Genomic DNA, 23,361 nt, shown 5'->3' with positions numbered 1-23,361 from the left:
TCATGAATACCGAGAAGGAGGAGTGGGAAGAGAGGAGAGAGGAGAGGGGATTTCCTTGGAATCGGCAGCCACTTCATAATCCTGCGTGCTGCACTAAACATCATTAATATAGAGTAGGTTTACAATAATATTTTTACAATGGCAAGATTGCCCCTGGTTAGTAATGTATAATACATAATACATTATAACGTGAACCTATTCTATATGGATATGGATCCAGTACTGGATCCATATCCGATCTATATTCTAATAATTGGGTATTTGGATACAATTTTATTTTTAACAGTCCTGGCTCATTGCAAAAATGACATACAAATTTTTTTCTCCTCCATAGTTACTCCTCCCAAAATGAGGAGGCTTATATGCTTTTACATTGTTTCCTGGTCTATAAACTACATGTACTCCATCAACTCCTTTATTCATTGAAAGACGAGTATCTTCTTGGCAAAGTTGGGCAAATACTTCATTAAGAGGAGGATGAGAGGTTATGTGGAGCAAAGATCCTTGTACTTGCTCAAATTCGGGACGGAGCTGTGAAGAAATTGAAAGAAGTTTTCTTTCTCCATTTGATGTTGCCTCATCTCAATAGCTTCTTCAACTCATTGAGGTTTAAGAAGAGCAAGTTCATCTCACAATGGGAATAAGGTGCTATAATAGTCTCGAATAGACATATATCCTTGCTTTGTAGATCTTATTTTTTCTTGTAAGAAAAAATGTGTAACCATGTCTTTTTGTGTGTACATACCTTTCATAAACAACCAAGCTTCGTTGACTTTTCTAAACTTTGCAAGATTTGCATAAATTTTAAGCTCAACGTTGTTTATGAACCATGTCAATATCCTAGCATGGTCACTTTTTCAATCCTCCATTTTGGATTGGTATTCTTGAATAGCCTTTTCCTTTTCTTCTTCATTTAGAGCTCTCTTTTGACATCCTTCATTATCTATGAGTTTCAATTTTGGCTCGGGAATTGTGCCACTCACATAGCCCCAAAGTTTCTTTGATTTGAGGTGGTTCTCCGTAGCGGCTAGCTACATCATGTAGTTGGTTCCATTCAATTTGAATGAAAGATCGATCTTTGCATCTTTATCGGCCATGACGAGAAAGAGAGAAAAGAGGGACGAAGAAAAGAGATGTGCTTGAGGAGTAGAACCTTCACAAGTACGTCAATCAATAAAGCCCAAGAGTGTAGACACCTAGGGGTAATAAAACCAAATGTGCACGAAAACAATGCCACTAAGGGCTATAAAGAGTGCACAAACACAAAAGCTTCTAATGAGCAAAATACAATAAGCCACAAGGGCTAGCACAATCAACTCACAAAGAGTATAAGAGAGAGAGAACACACAAAATATAAAAAATAATATCTATTGAAAAATGCTTGAGACAACAACAATACCACAAGAAGGGGATTACTCCCCTTTATATAGAGAAGAAAGGCCATATAGAGTCCTTGGGAACCACCCCAACAACTATAAATATAGCTGTTGGGGAGGTCCCAACAGATCTAATAACTAAGGATTATTATTGTATGAAACCAAATGCTGCCTCTAATGGGCAGCTACTATTATATAAAATGAAAAGGACTAAAATGCCCCTAGAAGACATTACTAATTACATCATAATATGTATAATATATATACATATACATGTATATATATATACATGTATATATTTTAACAGGGCTGGGGTTTCTAACCAGTCCCCCTCTTCCTTTTGTGCTTGGTCACAAACCTCTCACCCCACCCTTCCCAAACTAGTGCCACCTGGTGAGGGAGGTAGCATCCCAGCATACCCAGCTGGTCAATGGCTGGAAATTGATCAGACTTTTCTGGCTTTTTTTTTTTAATTTTTCATGGATATCTAGACTTTCAACCACCCACCAGCCGGAAATGGGCAGGGCTGGTACTACCCTTACTGCCTTTGTCGTCTTTTCTTTAACGCCTGGCCATTTTTTGGTTGGTGGGTGCCAAATCTTTTCTCTTTTTCTTTACTTGGTCAAAACCTGGATTTTTGTTTTTTGTCATCGATACACACTTGGAACCAGCTTTCTGGACCCCAGTTTGCCAAAAACCTGGTTTTATGGCAAAACCTAGGTTTCTAAAACCCAAATTTTGCCGTATGTCATCCAGAGAGGGCCTATGTCTTTGAACATATGGAAAATGAATTTACATCTTGATTTTCTAAGTTTGTTATATATGATTTGGGAATTGCAGATCACTTTACAGCTAGTCAACTTTCTAAATAGCTAGCACATGAGATGTCATGACCACAAGCAGCAAAACTTGTAAATACTAAGTGACAAATACATCTGAAATATGTCAAAGTGGCAGACATATTTACATAATATTAGATTTATAATTGGGTTCATGAGATAGGTATGATAAGTAGATCTATTCTATCTGATGTGCAACAAAAAAAATCATGAACCATTCTTCAGGTTAATTTTTTGGTATTTATGGAAAATTGCACTAGTGTGGATGTAATATCCGCATATTTTCACACTTAGTCGTTTTGAGATTTTTCGAAAAATCGACTTAGTATGAGAGAAAAATCGTTTGAACCTCGATTTTAGATCGATGCTTTTGACTCTGGGCTTGGCCCAGGTCTCGTCAACTAGGTCTAAACGAGCCACTTAAAACGGGAAGAAAAGTTTAATTTTTTAATTTTAAATTCAAGCGAAATTAGGGTTATTTTTTGGCGAAACTCGAAATTTGATATATGTGTAATATGTCGTTGGATGCATCTTGAAATGTCGAGCGCAAAAATATGTTACTTTTTCGAATTCGAGTTCCGGTTGGCCCGAAAATCGCATTTTTTCAAAAAAACAGCAGTTTGTCCTAAGTCACACGAACTCGTCTATAAGGTTGACGCACCCGCGTCGACACACCCCGACACGGGTGCGGCTTCGGACACGGGGCGAACACGGTCAACCAAGTGTCGGACTCGATCAACGCACCGGGGTCGAGTTCGTCCATAGTTTGGACTCAGTCAACTTTGACCGAGCCTATTTTTGTTCATTTTTAGGGCAAAAGACGTATAAAAACTAAAAAAATTTGATCTTTATATATATATATATATATATATATATATATAGCCGTGTCCAAAATTTTTGAAATTGCTCTGCACTCGCACCCATGTTACATAGAGTTTGTCGAACTGGATCTGGATTTAGATCAGACAGGATCCAATAGTTTTGATCTGAATTAATATGAATCTGGACTCTATCCAAGACCCATATTAATCTGGATTTGGTCCAGTCCAGTGTTTACTAGAATATGGATCGGATATGGATCCAATAGAAGATCCATATGGTTCGTGTATGTTCTATACTCCAATGTAATTTGTATTACTAACACAGGACAATTTTGTCCATGTAAAAAGTACTCTAACCCTATTTATCTTAATGAAGTATTAGTGCAGCACTGTAGAAAAAGTTAAGGCTGTCGATTTCACCAAAGAAGTCTTTGCTCTCTCTCTCTCTCCCCCACTCATCTTCTTGGTTTCTACAACAAAACACGCCAACCTACTGGCAGTTTTGACATGGTATCAGAGCAGCGACAGTACTGGGAGTAAAATGACTTTCATCATGGACGTGAAAAGCTGTATCCCCATTCTCGTCAGGTCACGCTTCATTTCTGGAAAAGCTGTGTTCTCCTCCTCGACAGGTCACGATTTGTTTCTCTTTTTCTTTTCGTTTCTCTCCTCGTTATTCCTGTTTCTTCTTGTTATTTCTGGAAAGGTTGTTTCCACGTATCTTTTCACGTGAATCTAGTCTGGTCTGTCTCCTCACGTGAATCTGATCTGGTCTGGACTGATCATCCCAGTCGAGTTCTTTCATTTTCGAGTTCCCCCTGTTTCACGTGTCCTCTCACGTAAATCTGGTCTGGATTGGTCACCCCAGTCGAGTTTCCTCTGTTTGGAGTTCTTTCTGTCTAGACTGGTCACTCTAGCCGAGTTCTCCCCTTTTCTTTGTGTGTGTTGTTCTTCTTGTTTCACGTGACCTCTCTTGGTCACGAGAATCTGGTCTGGTTACATTCTTCTTATTTAACACACCTCTGCTACTCCATTCAAGGCTCATTATTCCATTCACAGATCTGAATACACTCAGATCTACTCATGGTTTGTTATTTGTCTCACAAATACTGAAACAATACCCAGATCTGCTGTCTAAACCCTGTTGTGACATTCTTTAAAATCCTGTCGTGACATTCTCTGGTTCTTCTATCATAAAGCCGATTTCTGAGTCTTTTATGATATCAGTCTCATTTCAGCCAACCTTGATCTTTCTGTCATAAAGTCTATTTCTGCCATAAATTTCTGCAAATGGATAGTTCAACAAACTCTGTTCTTTCCTCCAATTTCCTAGGGCAACTAGTTTCCGAAAAGTTAAACACAAACAACTACCTGACCTGGAAAAGGCAGATTACTCCCTTCATTCGAAGTCAAGACCTTTCAGGTCACTTGGATGGCTCCATTCCAACGCCTCCAGAATCTATCACACAAGAAGCCAAAGAGGACGGAGGATTGCCAAAAATCATTCGCAACCCTACATTTGTTGCTTGGATGAAGCGAGATCAGACCCTCGTTGCGTACATCACTTCCACATTGTCGCAAGAAGTATTAGTTTCTATTCCTGATGATTGCACAGCTAAAGTATTGTGGGAGACTCTAGCTCAAACCTACTCTCAGATATCAGAGGCTAAGGTGTTATTTCTCAAACGTGAATTCCAACTTTTAAAAAAGGGGGCAATGACCATTATTGAATTTTTAAATCAAGTCAAAAGTATCACAGATCAATTGGCCATTGTTGGATATCCAGTGTCAGATAAAGAAAAAGTGCAGCAGACATTGAATGCCCTAGGATCAGAGTATCATGTTCTTGTCACTTTTTTATTGTGCTTGCCGACGTTGCCCAGTTTTAAAGATTTATGCGCTAAACTGTTCCAGTACGAGATGTCTTTAAAAGGCATGTCGGATGCTTCGGCCGGACAACCATCTACGCATGATGTTCTTGCCACAGGGATGATTGCTGATCGTGCACGAGGAGGGCGTGGTAGAGGCAGGGTGTAATACCCACGATTTTTATCAGATAAATAAATTTAGATTTTTAAGTCATTAAGATGATACACGAATATTTTATTGTTTTAATTATTTATTCGTAATTGGATCTTCAATGACCTATTTGGATCTTCAATGTTGGATCCCAAATATCCTGTTTAGAACTCCGATATTCCATTTGGATCTTAGATATCGGACCACGAACCTTAAATTGAATATTTAATGATAGATTTTGGTCAAATGGATTGGATCCTCGAAGTTGAAATCAAAATTTTAATGGTAAAATTTCTATATTGGGTCTACAACACTTAAGTGGGATTGGTATAGCCTAGGCGATGTTCGGATCCATAACATTGCATTTGGATCTTCGACATCGGAACTTCAATATTAACCTAGATCCTTGTATGGAAACCGTAAGGATCGATGTATATCCATAATAATTCATTTGGATCCATAGTTCCAAATCATATAATTAAAACTTCAGATTTCTGGACCCAAATTTATTAAAAAGATTTACGAAGCACAATGGATCTTGGATCCATATTAAGTTATGTCAATTTTTGATTAACGTAAACGGATCCATAAAGGGTCCATATTTATGTATAATATCATAAAAATAAAATAAGATAATAATAAACATAACTTATATATATATACCCAAGTTAATAAATGGATCCACAGTTGGATCCAACATGCGGATCCATATTTCGGGCAAGTTGCGGATCCGCACCATAGGTGAGTCGCAGATCCAACTCTTGGTTTGAACTCGGATCTTGGACCCGGACCCAAGCCCTGCCCCGCATACGTAAAAAAAAAAAAAAAATTGTAATATAAGGCAACCCGATACGGGTTGCCTGATAAAACAAAGCTGGTTAGGGTTCAGAGTGAACCCTAACCCTCGTAAGGGGAAATCGCAAAGGGGCAACAGAGGGGAGTTGCGCAGCCGCCGTCGGTGAGGGTAACGACCCTCCCTTTTCGGGCAACCTTCTACATAGGCCCTCCCGTTTCTCTCTTCCTCCCACTTTCCTCTCTTCCACCCACGCTCTCTCTTCCTCACACTCTCCTCTCTCTTGTCCGCACGGCTTGAGGAAGAACGCCCGACGACAGGGGAGCTCGACAGTGGAGCATTCGACAGTGGCCGACCCTCTTATCGCGACAGCAGTCTCCGATCGTCGGAAAAGCGTCGGAAGAGGTAGGAAATTTTTGTGTTCTCCATGTTGGGTACGTCATGGGTTGAGACTATGGTGTGGGTTGTCCGAAAAAAACCCAAATCTACGATTTGGGGATTTCGGCTGTTGTGAAGGGAACCTCAAATCCAGTTCATCCCTTGTCCTTAGATTTCTTTTAAAACTTAATCTCATTGAAAACCCCAAATCACCGATTTGGGGGTTCCGGTTTTCTAAGTTGGAAAGGCGGTGTTGGATTTGCTGTGTATCCCAAATCAAAAATCTGGGATTTAGGTTTCCCGAAAATCCCAAATCCTCGATTTGGGGATTTCGAATTTTTGATAGTAGATTTTCCTATGGTTGTTGCTGATGGTTTACATCAAGCATGCTCAGCCCATTTGGGTGGGTTTAACCGATACAAGGGCAGAATCTGGGTTCTGCATGCATGCTTAGCATATTTTGTCTTTAAGAAAATCGGTATTGGATCTTCAAATCTTGTCTAAATCGGGGTTTGTAGGGGTTACTATGTTTAGTAGAATGTTAAGTTCAAGCATGAAACACAAGTCTTGCACAATCTCTGTATTTGATGAACCACGAACTGCCTGTTTGCCTTTATACACCTGTATGCTACGAAGGATGTCTGCACAATCTTTATATAAGACGAATTATGGAATAGGTTGTTATGCTATGTATTCGTATGCAATCTCACCTACTGTATGCTTGCGCAACATCTGCATTTGATGAATCACAAAATGGGTTCGAAAAAGAAAAGAAGAAGTTGAGCTTAGCTCGCTAAATGGCGATACAGATTTCTTTATAAGTAAACCTGTTATTCTATAAGATGGCCTCCTAACATTGTTTTCTTCCTCATTCAATTAAGTAGAGGTTACCGGTTCTCATAGATCTTTTGAATCTCTGGGGTTGTATTCCTCAGTTATGAGTAGGTCGTCTGTTTACAACCTCATATGAGAATAGCAGTAACTTCTGACCCTTGAAGACAACCCAATATAAATTACACTGACATATACATATAGAGTCAGGTCACCTGTAATTGGTTAAACTACTTTCCAAAACTTTACAACAAAATTAGGGATTTCAGTTAATCATAAGACAGCTTATGAGAATACCTTACCCTTTTTCTGTAATTGTTTTATTAGGAAGTCTTCTGTATCCTAATGGTAAGGATGAGTTGGAAATCACGGAAAAACCCTCTAATAAGCTAACCATTACTAGTGAGACATTTCACAGGAACCTAGTGAGACATTTCACAGGAACACAAATTAATAACAATGATGCACTCTCCAACACTGCAGATTTTGAGGACGAATTAATGACTATAACACTGCGGAAAATTGTAACTGAAGTGACCATTTCTTTCCCTTAAGCCGTAAGCTGTCTTGTATTCACATATCTATGCGGATTTGGTATTCTGGTTGTTATTGATTCAATTGAAGCATTAGCTGCTGCCCAAAAGCAATCTTATTAAACCCAGCAGGAAACCAATACTTCAATTATTTCCCTGTTAACTACCTAACATAGATAAATTTATGTTTTATTTTGCAGGCTATCAATAATGTTAAATGTATTGAATATGAATTTGGTGGTTGTCGGTTTTTATAATATGAAAGTCTGGATTTTAATTTAGCTGCCATGTCAGAACTTATATAAGCTATTTGCTCATTAGTTGTCGACTTTTTCCATGTGGTGATTTGTGATTTCCAGTTCAAGATATTATGCTGCATGTAAAGTTGTTCGACTGAAGATTTAGTGGAAGATTAAAAATGCATTTTCAAACTGCATATGAAGTTGATGCTCAAAATGACTACTAAGCTGCATATTCAGTGGAGATGTAGTTGCATATTTAGCTGCATAAATTATGATGTTCAATTGCATATTTCTTAAAATGTTCCAATGCCCCTTTAAGTGTATATCATCTAGAAGGTTCAAATGGCCATTAAGATGCTTATTCTCCAATGTTCTTATGCATGATAAGCTGTATATATTTTTCTGAAGTACTATTGCCTAACACTACATATTTGCTGAAAGTATCAAATGCCAACTAAGCTGTATATCTTGTGGAATGTTCAAATGAGAATGTGTTTGGAGGAATGTATATAGTTGTATTTCCAAATCTCTAAGATTACACTGCATGCTCAATAAAGGACACCAACAGTGTCTTTGCTTGTTTTGCGAAGCTTTTAATAAATGTCACCCTGTGTTGGGATGTCACAAGTCAAAACCTAATGGTACGTTGTGGCAATTTGCTATTGGAGAATAAATAAATAATAATAATGATGATGAATGATGATCTCGTAACCGAACCTATGGGTCGGTTTGTGGTGGGCATATGGATGTCAAGCCAGTGTATTGAGGGTAATGCATAGACCATCGAAGTTATGATGTGAATCCACATGAAAATGAAAATATAATATTGTTGTCCGACTGGTTTAAAGGCACCGGGGGCATTCGTGCTTGACTGGTTTAAAGGCACCGGGGCATTCGTGCTTGACTGGTTTAAAGGCACCGGAGCACTTTGGGTGGGTTATGCAATCAATATGACAAAGGATTGGGACTGGTTTATACACCTTGGTAAATGACTAAGGTTGGGAATTCTACTGCTATGATAGTAGAAGGAAGTTGGGGAAAAGCTCCATACTTCGGGAACATAATTAATGAAAAGATTAACCCACTCAGATTCGGGCTTACCTTGGAGAGGGTAAGTGGTACAAAACTCCGGGGACATGTGTTTTACTGTTTCGAGCTAAAGTGACTCGATGGTCCCCAGTCCTTGGAGTTGGGGGGGGGACCCGGACTACCAATATGTCCTAGGTGGTAACTCTTTGTTCTTCTGCAGAAGTTAGGGATGCATCCTGTTTTGGTTTTGGCCTTTGGGAGATTCTCTCGGTTACTGGCCGCTCCCTTAGGATTTTCAGTCTCAGTTAGAATGTTCGGGTTAATAAAATACCCTTGAATAATATATCCCCGAACGTTCTCTTCTGTGATGGTTGCCTTGGCCCGTGTGTACCCGCGGGATAAGATAATACAAATACTATTTAGAACAGTAGGTATCACAGTGAGTGGAGTTATAAAAGGGACATTTGCATATTCGTTCAGCATGCTCTATATTTTGAAATTGAAATGAACTGAAATCTTGAAATGGGTAAATATAAGATGATTGAACTATTACATGAAAGTTATGCATGTTATTGTTGTTGCATAACTTACCTCACTTACTTATTAATGTTGCATACCATGTTCTACCTGCTCATGTATATGACAGTTGATTTCTGTTGTTGCTTTACGTGCTATTGTATATACTAAAGATTTACACTTGACACCCAGATCACATACTAGACTCATGATGTACCTACATTAAGAGTTACAATTTTCCTACTTAGACATGGTAGTCTAATTCCAATCAATTTACTATTTTTCAGGTAAAGAATAGGGTTTATGAGCGGCTGCGGGATGAGGCATCGAATCGAGATTTTTGGATTTATTGTTCCAGGGATCGCTTGAGTTTATTGTAAATTTTAACCATTCATATCATTTAAAACTCTGATGATTTTCATTAATATTGAAATGAAATAAATGTCTTGGGTTTCTCTCCACCGTAATGTCTCGAAATGCTTAACCTTATTTTATTTCTTGTTTCCGCTGTTATAAAAAAAAAATCTTCAAAATTTGAGTTAAAATTTTGGGGCGTTACAAATGGTATCAGAGCTTGGGAACAATAAATCAAAGATCACGATCGTGCCACACCCTACAAGCGCTCTGTGAGTATGAGTTATTTTGTTATTTATCATAATACTTGTTCTTTTATTGTGATTCTCATATGAGCATATAGGTGAATTCACGCCTACAATTGATTAATTTTCACTTATTAGGGAATGATACATAACGCCTACAAATGATTAGCTTTTAGGTTGTTGACTTATCACGCCAACAAATCATTAGTGTCAACCTACTAGGTGGATGTACCACGCTTATATAGTTTCATTGTAGATGACCGAATTATGATTGTTTGAATGGATCTATCATACTTGTATAACATGATTGATGTGTGTATTATGGATATTTGACTAAATTTCTTAGTAGATATGTGTGTGTGTTTCATGTCGAAATAATTGAATGTGATATAATGTAATAATTATCGATGCACATAAAATGAGGAAATGATCTGAATGTCTCATATACATATATGATTGGAAACTTATTTGCATAACTCGAACTACGTAGAAGTTACGTGTCTTGAGGTTTAGTTGGTTCTTGATATATACATGATCTCATTGTATAGAACCCATGCTTTGGGTACGCATGCTTTGAGGTTAGATTTGAAAATGCAATGTTCCTGGTGGCAATGATATGATACATAGGATAATAAGCTTTTGCATGATATGACTGAAATGCCACAGCATGCAATATATGCTTAAGTTCAATAGTGAACTATGATTCATGAAACCACAATGGTGAAAGGTGTAATTTTATGATTTATGCGCCAAATGAAGTAATGATGCATATTGATGATATATATGCTTGTGCCCATATTGGTGATTACCGACCTTGAGAGCGGTAATTTGTAGTATCACTATGTTGGCACCTATTGAGGACCTTTTCCATTGAGGATTAACTGTGAGGGTATGTTTGACCAAGATCAGGTAATCCGTCTAGAGCGATAGATCTCCGTGAGGTAGTACATTGTCCAAGACCGGGCAGCTGCAAAGACGGTAAATTCCTGTGAGGAAGTGTATTGTCCAAGACCGGGTATACCATCTAGGACGGTAATTCCTTGTGAGGTCGTGCATTCTCCAGACCGGGTGATCCAACGTGGATCTTCAAAATTTGGGTTAAAATTTTGGGGCGTTACACAGGGGAGCACAACTCCAGGGTGGACGTGGGCTGTTACCTACACCAAATTTCACTGCCAGCTTTTCAAAAAATGTTCCCACATGCTACCAGTGCAACAAACGTGGTCACATTAAAGTCAACTGTTGGTACAACCCCCAAAATCGTAATAGAATACAAAGCAATAGAAATGTTGGCACATCAGGAACTGCAGGTACCTTTCGGGTCAGTGATGATGCTAAGGATCTCCTCTTGTCTGCTATGGCCAACTTGAACCTGAAACAGAGTGATGATGGGATATGGTATGTGGACTCTGGGGCAATAGCTCATGTCACTGGCAATGCAGGTAAGTTCTCTACTTTGATTCCCTATTTTGGTAAATCTAATATTGTAACTGGAGATGGGACTCACCACCCGATTTCAAACGTAGGCAATGTCTTCGTCCCTTTGTCCGAGTCTTCTTTCATTCCTTTATCTAATGTTGTTGATGCACCAAATATAAAGAAAAACATTATCTCTGTTTCTAAGCTTGTTGACTCTACCAATTCATCTATGGAATTCACTCCTACTTCTGTCTTTGTCAAGGATCTTCAAACGAAAGAGATGTTCACTAAAGGAGAGCGACGTGGAAACATGTATGTCTTCAATGAAGATCCAACCTCCAATGTCCTGAAGCCCAAGTTTGATCATGTCTCTAAAAGCGTCCTAAGTTTATCCAAATATAATAAGCCAGATCTCTGGCATTCCTGTCTTGGTCATTGTAGTCAAGTCTTTATTGAAAAGTTAGTGTCCAATGGTTTTCTTTCAGAGTCTGTTTCACCTTCATTGAAGGATAAAATGTGTCTTAGTTGTCAGGTCTGCAAAAGTCATGTACTTCCTTTTCATCAAATAAATAAAAGAGCTTCCATGCCTTTTGAGATAATATGTTCTGATGTTTGGGGCCCAACCCCCAATCCTTCCTCTTCTGGAAGTAAATATTATGTATCCTTTATTGACAATTTCTCTCGCTTTACCTGGATATTCTTTATGAAACACAAATAAAAGGTTTTTCTTATTTTCCGTTACTTTCATGCTTACGTTAAAACTCAATTCTCTCAAAATATTCAAATTCTCCAATGTATGGAGGTGGTGAGTATTCTTCCAAAGAATTTTTAGATTTTCTCCAAGAAAATGGGATACATCGTAGAGTTTCTTGCCTGTACACTCCACAACAAAATGAAATTGCTGAACGTAAACACAGACATATTGTGGAAAGCGCAATGAGTATGATGCATGGTTGTAACTTGCCTATTAGTCTTTGGACAAAATTTTTTCACACTGCCACTCATGTGATAAATCGTCTTCCTATGCCTATCCTTGAAGATCAGTCTCCCTATTATGTTCTTTTTGGTGTACAACCTGATTATGATGAGTTACGAGTTTTTGGATGCAGATGTTATGTACACATTGATAAATAGATGAGAACTAAATTTCAGGACAAAGCCTCTATATGCCAATTTGTAGGTTATGCAGATGAACACAAGGGTTACAGGTGCTATGACCCCGCCAATAAGAAGATCAGAATTTCCAGAAATGTTGTCTTTGATGAAAATAATTTTTTAGAAAATATAGCAGATCACAATCGTGAACATATTGACACAACTGCTAATTGGTATGATCTATGGCTCAGTGTTGAACTTATTTCACATACTACAGAATATACCACTTTGGTTCCTGAAAGCGTACATGATGAGACATCTTCAGATAAGGTATCAGAAACAGAATGTTCGAGATACAAAGGAAATGTCTATACCAGGAGACCCAGAGAGCAAACAGATGTACATGTTGGAGAACAAGTGGCATTGTCTAGTAATAAAGAGGCACCAGGAAGATCAGGCAGGATAAGGCATCCTATTGAAAAATGGGTGAGTTATGATAACTTCTCTATGGATTTTCAGATCTTTCTATCCAAGATTGAAAAGCACGAAGAACCACTTGGGTTTTGTCAAGCTGTTCAATCTAACAAATGGATTGAAGCAATGAATGAGGAGATCGAGGCACTTCATGAGTGTCAAACATGGGAGATAGTTGGTCGTCCCTCCGATAAAAATATTGTTGGCTCAAAATGGGTGTATAAGATTAAATACAAACTAGATGGTAGCATTGAACGATACAAGGCACGTCTTGTTGCCAAAGGTTTTACTCAAGAATACAGTCAAGATTATGATGAGACATTCAGCTCAGTGGTGAAAATGGGAACTATTCGTATGATTCTTGGCCTGACAATTGAACATGGGTGGCCCCTTAGTCAGCTTGATGTTAAAAATGCATTCCTTCATGGGGATTTGAAAGAAGAAGTTTACATGAAGCAGCCTCAAGGTTATGCAGAGGGAGACCCAAAAGAATATGTATGCAAATTAACCAGAGCATTGTATGGTTTAAAGCAAGCCTCTAGGTCATGGTTTGAGAGCTTCTCCTTAGAGATTCAGAACCACGGTTTCATTCGTTCCCAACTAGATCATTCTCTATTCATATACGGGGATGAAACCACTATGGTTTTCTTACTCATATATGTTGATATAGTGATCACTGGTAATGCTCCAGATCATATTCAACGAATTAAAACTTTACTAAGCATGCGGTTCAAAATGAAAGATCTTGGGGAACTGAGATATTTTCTTGGTGTAGAGGTGGACAGACAGGATGGAAAAATGTCATTAACTCAACACAAATATACTCTTGATCTTCTGGCCAAAGCAGGAATGACGGATTGCAAACCTGTGCCTACACCTAGTGTTGTCAATCAAAAGCTCAGAATTTGTGATGGTGAGTTATATCCTGATGCAAGCAAGTATTGTAGCTTAGTGGGCATGTTACAGTACCTTACTTTTACTAGACCAGACATTGTATATCTGTAAATCAAGTATCTCAGTTCATGCATGAACCGAAGACTGGTCATATAGATGCTGCCAAACGTATCCTTCGTTATCTAAAAGGCATGGTGGGTGATGGACTCACATATGCACAATCTCCTTTGGGGACACCAAAACATGACATATTGGCCTATACAGATGCAGACTGGGCAGGAAACTTAGATGAAAGAAGGTATGTTTCAGGATACTGTGTTTTTATTGGAAGGAATCTTGTCTCATGGAGTAGCAGAAAACAAAAGGCTGCGGCAAGATCTAGCACAGAGGCAGAGTATAGATCTATGGCAGCTACCACAGCAGAAGTGACCTGGATTAGGTATCTACTTACAGAGATGCGAGCGGATATCTCAAGATCGACTCTTATGTGTGATAATAGAAGTGCTATACAAATTGCGTTAAATCCGGTTCATCACAATCAGAATAAGCATATTGAGGTTGACCAACATTTCATCAGACAAAAGATAGCAGACAAAGAGATTGAACAGGTTTATGTGCCTTCAGAAGACCAAGTCGCTGATATGTTCACAAAAGGTCTCACAAGTAACCGTTTTTGGTACCTGAAGAACAAGTTGCACATGGTTCACTCTCATGCACAACTTGAGGGAGAGTATTAGAATATGGATCGGATATGGATCCAGTAGAAGATCCATATGGTTCGTGTATGTTCTATACTCCAATGTAATTTGTATTATTAACACAGGACAGTTTTGTCCATGTAAAAAGTACTCTAACCCTATTTATCTTAATGAAGTATTAGTGCAACAGTGTAGAAAAAGTTAAGGCTGCCGATTTCACCAAAGAAGTCTCTGCTCTCTCTCTCTCTCTCCCCAACTCCTCTTCTCGGTTTCTACAACAAAACACGCCAACCTACTGGCAGTTTTGACAGTGTTATCAAAAACGCGTCTTGAGGCGGAAAAGGCGCGCCTCAAGGCGCAATTTTTTTTTTTTTTACAACAAGATTTCTGAGACATAATCAACAAAGTTTTTGTAGGTTAATCTCATATATTTTCTATGTAATAAGTTTATTAGTATATTACTATATTTTAACCTTTGTTGGTTAATCTCGTATATTTTTTAGTTATTTCAGTCATGTAATTAGTTTCTTAATATATTTTAACTTTTGTTGGTTAATCTTATATATTTTTCAGTTCTGTAATCAGTTTTTTAGTTAATTTTATATGTTAATCTCATATTTTTTATAATAATCTCATATATTTTAACTTTTGTAGGTTAATCTCATATATTTTTCAGTTATTTCAGTTATGTAATCAGTTTCTTAGTATATTTTAACTTTTGTTGGTTAATCTCATATATTTTTCAGTTATGTAATCAGTTTTTAGTTACTTTTATATGTTAATCTCACATTTTTTAGAATAATCTCATATATTTTAACTTTTGTAGGTTAATCTTATATATTTTTCAGTTATTTCAGTTATGTAATCAGTTTCTTAGTATATTTTAACTTTTTTTTGTTAGTCTCATATATTTTCCAATTATGTAATCAGATTTTTAGTTACTTTTATATGTTAATCTCATATTTTTTAGAATAATCTCATATTTTTTAGAATAATCTCATATATTTTAACTTTTGTTGGTTAATCTCATATATTTTCCAGTTATGTAATTGGTTTCTTAGTATATTTTATCTTTTGTTGGTTAATCTCATATATTTTCCAGTTATGTAATCATTTTTTAGCTACTTTTATATGTTAATCTCATATTTTTTAGAATAATCTCATATATTTTAACTTTTGTAGGTTAATCTCATATATTTTCCAGTTATTTCAGTTATGTAATCAGTTTCTTAGTATATTTTAACTTTTGTTGGTTAATCTCATATATTTTTCAGTTATGTAATCAGTTTTTAGTTACTTTTATATGTTAATCTCACATTTTTTAGAATAATCTCATATATTTTAACTTTTGTAGGTTAATCTTATATATTTTCCAGTTATTTCAGTTATGTAATCAATTTCTTAGTATATTTAACTTTTTTTTGTTAGTCTCATATATTTTCCAATTATGTAATCAGTTTTTTAGTTACTTTTATATGTTAATCTCATATTTTTTAGAATAATCTCATATATTTTAACTTTTGTTGGTTAATCTCATATATTTTCCAGTTATGTAATTGGTTTCTTAGTATATTTTATCTTTTGTTGATTAATCTCATATATTTTCCAGCTATGTAATCATTTTTTTAGCTACTTTTATATGTTAATCTTATATTTTTTAGAATAATCTCATATATTTTAACTTTTGTAGGTTAATCTCATATATTTTCCAGTTATGTAATCAGTTTCTTAGTAAATTTTAACTTTTTTTTGTTAATCTCATATATTTTCCAGTTATATAATCAGTTTTTAGTTACTTTTATATGTTAATCTCATATTTTTTAGTACTTATTTGATTTTTTATTTCTTATTGGTTGTTATTTCATCAATAAAGCATTTCTTTATTTATTTGTATTTTTAGATATTTTTTTATAAATTTTTTAAAGTTTTCAAAAAAAAAATTGAGGCTTACGCTTTACTCCTTGAGGCTTACGCCTCGCCTCGGTTTTTGGTGGAGCGCCTCGCTACACCTCAACGCTTTTCACAACACTGGTCCAGTCCAAATTTCATTTGGATTTTAAAAGATGGATTTGGATCTGGATCCAGATCCAGATCCAAATCCATGCTCAACGATTTTATAGCTTTAAATTCATTTAGGAGCTTTAAATTGGAGTTAATTAAGGTTAAAAAGCCTCCCTAATTAATTTGGCTATTTTTGGAAAGTTTTAAATAATTATTAATTATTTAATACTAAATAATTAATTAATTCTATTTAATTCTGAATTTTTATTTTAGGGTTTAAGTCTTCTTAAAGGAGTCCTTTTTCATGCCTAAGTAGGCTAAATAAAGTTTAGAAAGACCTTTTAAAAAAATGAAAACTTTAAAAAAAAAGTCAAAACATGAGTTGAAAATTTTTAGAAAGAGTTGAGAGAGAGTCCTAAGGAGGAAACTCTCCTTCTCCAGCCCATTTAGAAAGGGCTGGAGAAGCGGGGAGGGGGGGGGGGGGGGGGGCTCACCTCCCTTTCACTCTATTTAAGATCAAGAAAGAAAAAAGGAAAGGAAAGAGAAAGAAAAAGGAGAAAAAGAAAGAGGAGAGGAAAAGAGAGGAAGGAGGAAGAAGAGGAGGAGGAGAAGCCATTTTCTCCAACCCACCCACGTTTTTCAACTTTCACCCCTATTTTTTCTTCATTGGATATTCAAGGTATGGGTTTCCTCTCTTGAATCAAGTGAAAAATTGAGTATAGATTGGATCTTCATGCAATATTTTGATGGAAAATCATGAAAAAAGAGAAAATATGGATGTTTTCTTAAAAACACATGGAAGATGATTCATGGATCTTCCTCCATGGATGTATTTTAGATTCTTTTCATCCTTTCAAAGAAATAAATTTCGGTACATGGTATCTTTTTGCTAAAATAGAATTTTAACTTATGGTAGAGGTGTTTGTTTAGAGTTTCTTCTTGATGAATATCGATTTTCATGAATGTGTTTTGGTTTTATTCATCTTTTCACAAATAAGATTCTGTATATGCTTATTTTACACAATAAAACAGAAATTTTAATCATGTTAAAAGTTGTTTATTTCGTGTTTGTTCCATGGTAAATTGATTTCCATGATTTACTCCATGTAAAGGTTGCTTGATGTATATAAGCTTGTGGAAAATAAAAATCTATTTATGCTTGCATACTTAAGAAAAAGCACATATGCAAACACATTGAGTGAGATTATGGCCATGTATGCATTTTGTTGTATGAACCTGGACATGCATGCTAATTTGTATGGAAATAGGCATGTGTGTACAGGCTTGACGGATAAACTTTTGCATGTACCTGCAACTTGATTTTTTTTGTACACATCTATGCGTGCATATTAAATATGTTTAGCCTAGCACAGTCCAAGCATGTTTACTCGTGCTGGACTGGCTTGTGGCCTAGCCAGGCTGGGTGCGGCAGGGCATGAATCTAGCCCCTGCCGGGTCCAGCCAGTCGGCTGGCCAGGGTGAGGTCTGCCAACACCTGTCAAGTGCTGACAAACCCTACCTGGCCTAACCGATTTGGTTGGGCATATGTTCTTAAAAAAAATAAGCAGAGATGTTCTGTTTAGTCAGCAGTCTGGCCAGCGTGGGCCAGACTGGGACTCGAGGACAAGGGACCGTTGGGCCAAACCAGGCTGGCAGAACCGAGCCCAACAGGTTGGTTCTGCCAGGCCTGTGGGGCAGTAGGCTGATTCTTTAAAAAAAAAACAGCAGGCTTATGTAGCCTGGCTGGGGTCTGCAAACCCCCAGTCGGCTACCATCTTTTGGATGGACAGCTGGGCGCTGCACCCTGCTGAGCACAGCGGATGCAGCCTGCCCTGTTAAGTAGGGTGGTCAGCAGCTGCTGCACCTGTTTAGGTGCAGCAGGCTGGGTTCAACCGAACCAGCCTGCATGCCAAAGACATTCTGGGTGCTGGCCTGTTTTTACAAAAAAAAAGGGGTTCCTTGGGCTGGCTGCCAGCCAGCCGAGTGGAGCTCGGCTGACTGCCAGGCCTTGGCAGCCTGTGACGGGTGATGCCTAGGCCCAATCTGGGCCATGTGGCACCCTGTCAGGCCCAGCCGACTGGGTCGGCTGGGTGCTGGCATGTTTTTTTTACAGAGTAACAAAAAAAGAAGTGTAGAATATATATATATATATATATATATATATATATATATATATATATATATATATATCTGCAATAAAATTTTCTAAAGCCGGATTTTTGTCGGGTGACAGGCGGGTGGTCTGTTGCACCCAGATGATTGGGATCAGCTGGATTGGGTTTTGAACCATAGCCGACGGGGTCGGCTAGGTGCGGGTGCCTTTTTGCGAAACAAAAATATATGGATATTTTCTTTTACACTTTTGGGCTGGTTCAAATCTGAAATTGGAATGTGTTGTGCATGTACATTTCTAGCTTCTGTTGCTAAGTGTATGTATTTGAATTTTTTACTTGTTAAGAATAGAACTTTCCCCCTGCTTTGACATTGATGTGACATGCTTGAGAAATAGATTGTTTCAAAGTTGTATCAAGTGCACGCACATACATAAAATGAGTGCTCAGATGAAGTATAATGTTCAGAATTGGTGTGAAGGAAATTTAATTCGTGTTAAGATCGAAATTGTTCTTATGCTTTGACTGATTCTTATACACGTTAAGAATGAGATTCTTTCACATGATTTGACCCACTATGACTTGAAACTAACCATTACACTAAAAGACAAAATAACAAAACAAACTAACACTCAAGAAACTAATTCATGTAACAAACTAATGACTAACTAATGTTTGAAACACACTAAAACCATGGATCTGATTGACTATGCAATAAACAAATCACTGATTTTCATTCAACAAAACGTGAACGTAAAAAGCACAACTAATTTTACTGAGCTAGTGAAATCTAATTAAATATAAAACGACTAAGCTAATAATTCTGAATTAGATTACAGTTAACAATTCTATTGCTAACTTAACTACCGTAAATAATGGACTAACTACGCTATCTAATGTTACTAATGAACCAAGAATTAAAACAAACAAAACTCAGCAGCTATGAATCATGCAAGGCAAGAAAAATCAAACTTGACGTAAAAAATAAATCTAATTACATGAATCAATGGAAGACCAACTAACTAATGCAGACTGTTGGCGTGCTGTAAAAAAAGAATTTAAACATCAAACGAAAAAAGGAAATCACGTCCCACTAGTAGATCGGCTGGTAACCGATTCTCTAAAAAAAATGGTAATGGTTAAATCTTTAAATCTAATTTTAATCTAATGAATTAAATAAAAAAAATCTGAAATTAAAACAGCAAACTCACTAATAAGAAACGACAAAACTTAACTCTACGTTATGTGGCTGATTGCAATAAAGAAAATGCTACACTATATTTTACCGATTTTTCCTAATCTAGTAAATAACCTAACTAATTAACAAAAAAAACTAATCTAATATTTAATAAAAGCTTAATGGCATGTGTTTGAACAGCAAATGACTAACTTAGAATTAAACTTAAACACAAAACTAAGATCTACTTGACGCCATACAAAAATTTCAGAAAAACTATGCAAGAAGCTAAATCGGCTAATAGTAAAAAGACTATTTACGTTATCTAGGAGATACCGAATATATAAAAACGTGATGTGGCCTATCTCTAACCTATATCTAACCTACACTTAATTAAAAATCAAGAAAAGATAAGAAGACACTGTTAAATCTACTGATTTGACTAAACTAACGTTATTCTATGCACAATCAAGAAAAACGGCTAATCTAGATTAAGCTAGATATTTTCTTTTTCTTTTTATATTTTCAAATGCTGAATCTAAACTAATCTAATCTAAATATGCAGAATATGCAATGATCAAACCAAATGACATGCAATGATATAATTTATGATATGCAAAAACTTAAATCTACGAAATTACGGAGAAACGGGAAAGAAGAAGCAAACTATACGATCCGCTTCCAATGGAAGGGTTGAGAGGAAGAAGGTGGTCTTTCCCGTTGCAATCGAACGAATTCCGCTCTCTCTCTGACAGAGGGGATGCGAGGAACCGACGACAACGAGGTTTAGAAGGAGTGAAAAGTATAAGAAGCAAGAAAAAAGAGGTAGGCAACTAGTTGATCGAACAAGGGGGAGAAAGGAAGAAGGGGAGGCAGAGAGGAGAGAGAGAGAGGGACTCAGGCTACAAAGAGAAAAATTGTTTGCTTTGCTAAAAAAATCACTATTTATACTAAGAAAATTAGGTTTACACGTGTTTTTTTTTTTCAGAAAACAATATATTTTCAAAAATTTCAAAACAATGTTTCTAAAAAAATGAGTTTCAAAAAATGAGTGTAGCTGAGATGCGGATGCTTAGATGGATGTGTGGAAATACAATAAAAGATAAGATTCGGAACGAAGAGATACGTAAGAAGGTAGGTGTTGCACCCATTGAAAATAAGATGCGAGAGAATCGTTTACGGTGGTTTGGACATATTCGGCGAAGGCCTAATGATGCTCCAGTTAGAAGGTTGGAGAAATGGGAAAATATATTAGTTAAAAGAGGTCGGGGTAGGCCTAGGAAGACTTGGATGGAGATGATAGGAAAGGATATGAATGCTTTGAACCTCACCGAGGACATGGCGTTGGATAGAAATGATTGGAGGAAAAGGATTCATGTGGAAGACCCAAAATGAATTTCTTTTTTGGTTCATATCGCTGACCCCAATTGTTTTGGGATGAAGGCGTAGTTGTTGTTGTTGTTGTTGTTGTTGTTGTACAAAAATACCTTTCCTAAACCAAATAAAATATTTACTTAAACACTTTTAAGCTATTTAGAACATTAATTAAAAAGTCTTAAATAAAATTAAACATTGAAAAACACAGGGAAGTATTTAAAAACGCGGTTTTTCCTTTATTTTCAATTTAAATATAGTTTCTCAAAAATACCGATAAGATTGGGTTTTTAACATGATTTTTCAACGAATCATGCATAAAATTGAATGAATAAAATGCAAAATATATGAATGATCAGTAGGGATACAAGGTAAATTTGGGCTAGTGCATATATCGGGTAAGGTACTCTCATGTGGGGTCATATGAAAGGAAGCTCCCGAGTCAAGAATCCATCAGCACTCACCAGGATAAGAAAATGAGGCAATGACAACACCCGAAGTAGAGGATGAAGATTTGATCATTTGTTGAAGCACCATTGTTAGTAGACAAAGAGTGTCTTTTAGTTCACCTCCATTTTTGCTTTCTTCCTCCTTTGGTGTAGAAGCCTTTGGTGTAGATTCTTCTACGGAAACCACCTTGTTTCTAAGCTTTCGACAAAGTGTTCTAATATGACCCAACCAGAGTTACTGGAAGCGCCTAGGTAAAAGGGGAAGCGTGCTTCCCCGAAGCACGCTTCGAAAGCGCGCTTCCCCGAAGCACGCTTCGAAAGCGCGAAGCGTCGTGCTTCCAAAATGCGTGGGGAAGTGTCCCCTTTTTATGGGAAGCGGGCTTCCCTTTTATGGGAAGCGCGTTTCCCTTTTATGGGAAACACGCTTCCCATTTATGGGAAGCACGCTTCCCCATTTTTTCATTTTGTTCGCTTCCTAGGTCGCTTCCGAGACGGTTCATAATTTTCTTCTAAGTGGTCCCACGCTTCCCCGCTTCCTAAATTTTTGAAAGTGCCTCGCTTCCCGCTCCCGTTTTCCGTATCGCTTCCCGCTCCCGCTTCTTTGACTGGTAACTCTGGACCCAACTCATTACAAAAATGATAAATTAATTTTTTTTATCCTCCATAGTTGTTGTTCCATGAGCCATTTTGCCTCCAAAATTGTAGAGGTCTATATGATCTTACATTGTTTCCAGACCTGGATACGGCCAACACTTCATCTCCTATTTTCCCCATGCCAAGACGAGTTTTTGTTAGCACACTTCGGCAACCACATCTTCCAAAGGAAGTGGAGATATCCTATGAAGGAGAGAAGACCTTGTTCAAATTTTAAATATAACCGATACAAAAATTGAAAAAATTGTTTTTTTTTCATGTGTTCCGACTAAGTTCTATGTCTTCGGTGGCCACCCACTTAGGCTCTAATAGTGTCAATTCATCCCAAAGAGGGGATAATGCACTAAAAAAAGTATGGGCATTCATGTCCCCTTAGTTGCTTTAATTTTCTCTTGCAAGTAATATTGTCTTGCAAGATCTTTTTTAGTGTACATGCTTTTCATGAATAACCAAACTTCATTTGCCTTTATAAATTTGGCAATATTAGTACAAATTTTTATTTCAACACTATTCATGAACCATACATGAATCTTAGCATGGTTAATCTTCCAATCTTTTATTTTCAATTGATGATCTTCAACAGCTTTAGACCGATCATCTCCTTCAAGAGTTTTTTTGACCTCCTTCAAGTTTGGTGAGTTTGAGTTGAGGCTCGATAATCGTGTACATCACATATCCCCAAAGCTTCTTTCCCTTGTGGTTGTTTTTCATAGCTGATGCCCACATCATATAGTTTGCACCATTGAGTTTGAAGGAGAGATCAATTTTGTGGTCATGCTCTATTTTAAAAGAAAGAGGGAGAATGAGAAAAAGAGTAGAAGAATATGTCCACTTGCAAGCACCACAAACACATGAATGCTTCTTCACAAACACGAACACTTTATGGTCACTCTCCACAAGATCAAGGGCACTGTGGCTCATGATTCCATGTAATGAAATGAGCGGAAGATAGATACAAGCCAACTAAGGGCCAACAAAAGCACAATACAATGTGCACAATCACAAGTCCACTAGGGACAACACAAAGAGCCAACTAGGA

At 37.0% G+C, this 23,361-nt stretch overlaps 1 pseudogene across 1 annotated transcript in view; it reads left to right on the top strand.

The window, feature by feature from the left end:
* Positions 1-23,361, top strand: part of LOC149840817 (mitogen-activated protein kinase kinase SIPKK-like) — a 111,946-nt pseudogene that overhangs the window by 63,439 nt on the left and 25,146 nt on the right. The gene's annotated exons all lie outside the window — the stretch shown is intronic.

Source organism: Nuphar pumila, chromosome 4 (assembly GCF_984573655.1).
Source record: "Nuphar pumila chromosome 4, dmNupPumi1.hap1.1, whole genome shotgun sequence".
NCBI classification, from domain to species: Eukaryota; Viridiplantae; Streptophyta; class Magnoliopsida; order Nymphaeales; family Nymphaeaceae; genus Nuphar; species Nuphar pumila.
The sequence above is the reverse complement of the archived record's forward strand: the minus strand, read 5'-3'. Positions and strand labels throughout refer to the sequence as shown.